General features: G+C 32.6%; 1 protein-coding gene across 1 annotated transcript in view; it reads right to left on the minus strand.

The window, feature by feature from the left end:
• LOC128555942 (ATP-binding cassette sub-family C member 4-like) overlaps nt 1–5,806 on the minus strand; it is a 28,322-nt gene extending 22,516 nt beyond the window's left edge. The window contains exon 1 of the mRNA XM_053539783.1: nt 5,555–5,806. The gene's annotated coding sequence lies outside the window, so the exon portion shown is untranslated. The remainder of the gene's footprint in view (nt 1–5,554) is intronic.
• Nucleotides 5,807–6,081: the final 275 nt, after the last annotated feature.

Below are 6,081 nucleotides of genomic sequence, written 5' to 3' on the forward strand. Positions count from 1 at the left end.
CAAAACTAAACACCGCACTTCAACAATTTAAATGGTTCTCTTTTAATTTTTCGCAAAGGTTTCGTAGGGTTGCAATTTTGCTTCGTTTATCCTTAGACGAATAATTACAGCAGTAGTCTGATGAAGATTCATGAAGCGGTTCATGAGAAGAGGTCATTAAACGTGTTTATATCTTTAGCTAAATTGGTCCCTATCCCCATTTGTAACAAAATAGCAGGAGACCTTACGATATTGTTACACATCGAGTTTGATAAAAATCCATTACATTTTAGTGGTTAATGCGAAGAAAGGCATATCTACTTTTAGCTATAGTGGTCCCTAATAGGGCCCAAGTTCCTATATAAATAAATTTGGAAGAGGACCTTATAATGATGCTCCAGACCAAGTATGATTAGAATACATGAGAAAAAATCAATTAAAGGATTTTTTTATTTATTATTTATATTTATTTCTAAAATAGGCCAACTGATCCCGCTTTATCAAATGCATATTCGCTATTCATGAATCTTTGGACAATGACGTCACACCTATAAAAAAGTGAAGGTCATTCAATATTTATGTTTCATAAGCAAATTTTGACCGTAGTCATATCACATAGATAAACTGTATGCAGCGCACCTTCATTTCAGTGTAATGAGATTCAGCATATATATAATAAAACAGATTTCAACTGAGTTCAATATTTGCATACTATACTAAAGAAAAATATTCATATTTAATAAATCAGTTAAACAATTTATAACAAATATATCAAAGCAAACAAGTACTCATTTTAATATGCAATCTGAATAAGTCACAAAAGCAAGAAACCTTTTCATATACAGACGACAAATGTAACAAGGAAAATCTTTTAAAAAGCACTTCTCTACATAAAAGACTCTTATCACACCCTTGTTCATGTGATACGCAGACCGTATTCAGCTCTTTCTTTAATTTGATATATGTTGGTATTTGAACAGGTTTTTATCATATTTATTAAACTTACTTATCATTTTGAGATATATCAATATTCTTGCTAAATATACTGAGCCAAAGTTAGCTTTAAAACTGTGAACAACGTCGTTTAGGATAAACGCTTTGTCTACATTTCACTCAGCGTAGCACAATCAACAGAGTGAAAGAAATTGACACTCTCGTCCAATCAGGCAGAGTGTTGCATAAATCTTCCATTTTGATAAATTATCTATAATGCGTTATCAAGTAGTTTGATTTGCAAACTGAAGTCACGTGGCATAGGCAACGAAAACGAATTTAGACGGCGTCGCCGAAAAATCAAAATTCCAATACTTTTATCCAGCATGAATTCCAAGTCAATCAGCAGTAGGCTTTAAATTCAATAGCTGCTCGATATTCAAATTGTTCTTTTTTTTCTCAAAATTAATTCAAAGCAAGATCAAAATTCATCTGATCCAAAAGTTAGTTACACATTTAATTCTAGCTTTAAATTCGATTGCTTTGAAAATTCAAACAGGTTTGCAATATTAATTATACAGGAATAATATATTTAGCTTCTTGAAAACTTGATATCTGACAAGTTTATTAAACTTTGAATTATGATCTTGAGCAGATCCCAGTTTCAAAACGGCTTTGAAATGCAGCTTTTCAAAATCTTGAGTATGACTTTTGAGCTGACTCTACACTCAATGCAATGCGAGCTCGATATTCGACTTTAAAACTTTTAGAAGCAGTCACTGAACAGGCTGTTATTTCTATACATGGTCGAAATTCAGCTTCTGGAATATTTTGATTTTGATCATTTAGCTGGCTCGATACTAGAATTAATGCTATTTTGAAATTAGACACACCAAATATTTACATTTTCACATATTAGCACCTGATTAAATTTATAGCTCAAAGGCGTTACAACTGCATATAATCGGTATATTTTATCCAATGATATTTTTGATTTTTTTAATGTGTTAAAATGTCCACGTTTATTACGAATTAAAACCTTTCAATTAAAACAATAAAATTATGTCTTACGTCTTGGTCTGGTCTCGAGAGAAAATCCCACTCCCACTAGGACTTCAACCAAATGTTATTACATAGATTAGCTAGCTTCTACCGTTCTTAAATGTTTCGTGAAAAGTATTCGCATGACATTGTCTTTGGCAGGTAGTTTCTACTAAACATGGAGAAATTTTAGAAAAGTAAGTAAATTTTTAGATTTTTACAACTATTTGTAAATAACTTTCGTAGACCTGTGTATGTTATACAGTATTATTATTTGGAAACATGGCATTAAAATAGTAAAATAAGTATGTATGACATGAAAAATATGCTGTTCGATCTACAAAAAATGTATCCGACGCTCAAAGAGTCGAAGCTGAGAAAAAATATAAAGATAAAAAATAATTCGCTCGCTCACTCGAGCCATCCGTTTTTGAAAATTTTCCGAAGAACCATTAATCAATTTGGAGTGACCAAAGTAATTTGTCCACAGTATTTGACGATAATGTTATACACATGATTTATCTTTTGAAAATAAGCCATATCAGATGACGCACATTGAAGTTATCATAAAGGCACAGTTTATTTCTAGGCCACAGTAACCGTTTGAGAAATGAGTGTTCATTCGATCGTTTGTATGTTAAACGCCAGATTATGGAAAAGCGGTCAGCTTATTTGACAAATATTCATGGATTCTGTATCAGTACTGACTTGTTCTCCGTATTTAACTTACAACTTCTCAACGTAATATATAGCTGGAGGACGAATGATTTCAGACACAAATCTGTTCTGATAGATTTATAAGGAAAACACTCCCGCGCCTGGGTATCAAACTTAATTCAGAGTCGCGAAGTCAGCTTACTGCTCTTACTAGCTGGACTTGCTGTTCAATTGATTCAGGGGTATAAATAACACTGCTTTTTATCCAAAGGGTTAACTAGATTTCACTTAAAGGTGTAATGAGCGGGAATTTCAAAAACAAGTTACATCCTTGATAACATCTTTAAATAATAGCAAATTTTAAAGCTGATCTACATCCGATGTACAATTATCTAAAAGGTCAAATGCACACTTTTTACGCAAATGGCGTCGAAAAATCCCGTTTTAGCCCAGCCCTAAATAGTTGTGACGTTGTCGTTTTTACGGCGATTAATTTAGTTTCGGGGTGCCCATTCAATTAAAAAAGTAATTATTTTTCATTTAATATAACAGGCTCGTTGAAACCTATACGTTGATGTGATTTTCAAACATGTACTCCGACTATTCGCCGAATGAATGCTTACTTTAAGCAAAAATCATGCGAAAATCTTTCTACGAAATTATTGTTTACGAACGGAATGAGTAAGTAATGTGTAAAAACTGTCCCATAGATTTTTAAAAAACAACAACTAAAATTATCATATAGATTTATTTTACTGTAAAATGAGCGAAAAAAAATACGGGGGGTCTCCGACTTCGTTTTCACTGTATTGTCTTAAATTTTCCCCTATCCCCATTTTTACGCGCATTTTCTGCATCAAAATTTCAGAGGGAACTGTTTGTATTTCAGGCAAAAATAGGTTAATCACAAAAAAGTTTACAACAACATAAATTTCATTTTAAACGTATTCGTATTTTGTAAGCCATTTTCCGATTTCTTTCCGATTTTTATTGTCACACTTGTATACATGAATGCATATTACACACAAAAAAGTGTAATGAAAAAATGATACTTATTAAACATTTTACAGCTCGTTCTCTCCTCAACAGATTTTTCTTTTAGCTTTCTGAAAATGTTCCTGAAATGTTTCTTAATAAAATAAGATTATAAAACTCCTTGACTACCGGTTCATTTTCAAGCTTCGATGCTTTGAAAATTGGGAAGATTAAGCACAAGTAAAACGTTACGTCTTTTTCCCGCGTTTTTTTTTTCAACTAAGATCACATTGTATGTTTATTCGCACCCTTTATTGGCCGACTTGTTGCATTATTAATTGGTTCCAATCCATTTCAACTGTTTTATAAATAGTAAAATACAATTTTCCCCGGAGTCCGGAAATGTTAGTTCGAGCCAGACTAGCTACAGCGTTCCGTGAAGTGGGAAAGTTCTCAATTTCTTACGGAGTCTGCCTACTGGTTGGAAACTATAAAGGCAGGTTGTGTGAGCAGACCGCCGTGACATAATTGGAAGATTGTTAAGAAACGGTGTAAACCCAACACAATTAATGGTTATCAAATGCATAAGTGCATTAATTTATTTCATGTTCATACACTTTTAATGTCTGACGTTCACTTCATGTCGTTTTGACTGTGCATTTTTAAAAGTCAGAATTAGCCGGGAATACTTATTGCTTGTTTTGGGGTTTTACGCCCGTTTTCCTTTTACAAGCACTAAACTCTTTTTCCCCAGTAAGTTACAACTGTCTAATTAAAAAATATTAGTCACGGATAGAGTGACTGTACCGGACACCAAACCTATGACCGCTCGGATGACGGGCGAACGCTCCAACCAGGGTGTCATTCGGTCCAACATGAGGAGTGGGGTATTTTTGACTGGTTGAATGAGACAAGAAACTATTTTCTAAGGGTCATTATATTTGCAGTTTTCAAAACGGAAATTATTCTAAAATCTGAATTGCACATATTTGTTAACCATGGTTTAAATGTTCATTTAAAAAGATGAAAGTTAATATTGTGGTAATACAGACACTGAGCGATCATATTTCAAGGGACCCAGGTGCTATATTTTGCGTAAAAGTTTGGAAACGGCACCGATCTTTCATATTTTATATTTCAGTTCATTCATATCATCGATTTAGCGGCTATATCCAGCTATAATACTCACGTCATTCAAATTTGAAAAAAGTACACATACTGATAAAAACGGTGGACGTGTTCATCTTAGTGTTAGATATGAATACGACCGCTGACAAAATCTTAGCCATATTTTTACTCTAAACATAAATAAATATATTTTTTACTTAAGGCGTTTATTCTAGCTTTGATGGAATAGAATATATCAGAAAATATATTTAAAGTAGGCAGTAGTTATATCCACATCTTTTCTGAACTACAAGTAGATGTTTTAATGTTTAAATATGACGAAAAGCTGGATGCAAAATGAAATCTTCAGCACACAAGCTGTTTACCATCAACGCTTAGAACACAAAGACATGGCGTCGTCAAGCCTAATGTTTGAAGTTACGCTAGATGGCACTGAATTACTCCTTCTTGACCTTAATTCTATTTATTATATACCTTACTATAAATAGTAACAAAAAACCTTGATTCATAATGGCCCTCAGGCTAAAGCCCTCAGGCAATTATGACACTAGGTGTGCCATTATGGCAAGAAGGCACAACCAAGCCGTATATTAACCTCTTATTCATTTACGTTTCGTCCTCATGGTCTTTATCAAAATGATGAAATTTAAAGTTTATTCTTGAACTTTGCATTCTTTGAATACAACAGTTTTAATGCAAAGCGGAACTGAAGTAACGCTGCTTGACGTGAGCGTCAAGTCCCACAAAACAGTCTTGCATATATTTCATTTATGACACGGAAAAAATCAATAGTTGAAATCTTAAAGTGAAGTTAACAAAGTTATGAATCACAATACCTTACCTTAGAATATGACTGGAAGCTGGTTTAATTTTATCCCCTATTCCTTGAATATATAAAATTGTTCATTTAAACAATTTACTTATACCAAAATAGTAAGTATTTAATTTATTTAGCATAAATAAAACCTGTAATATTTCTCTTTTCAGTTATGAGTTACGCGTACATTTAATACTCTGAAATAACATGAAAAGCTTCCCTAACACGAATCCAGCTTTAATAGGAAAATGAAATATTAAATAAAAATTCCGCTGCTTTTCGAAATCTTAAACTTTGACAAATGATTTTCCGTATCTAACAACATGTGCTTTAAAAAGATATTACCGGCATGATATAAAAAAATGAAGTTTTTTTCCTCGTAATTATTTCGGGTTCAATATCATGCAATACATTCAGCTATTGAAAACAATTATAGTATCTTATCATTTTAAATACAGACATGAAAAGAGGGTTGCATAACTTACAACCTTTTAACATTAATAACAATTCCTTCCACTTATAACAGTCAGTATTGACGTAAACATAAAATG

The sequence above is a fragment of the Mercenaria mercenaria genome, chromosome 3 (assembly GCF_021730395.1).
Source record: "Mercenaria mercenaria strain notata chromosome 3, MADL_Memer_1, whole genome shotgun sequence".
Classification (NCBI taxonomy): Eukaryota; Metazoa; Mollusca; class Bivalvia; order Venerida; family Veneridae; genus Mercenaria; species Mercenaria mercenaria.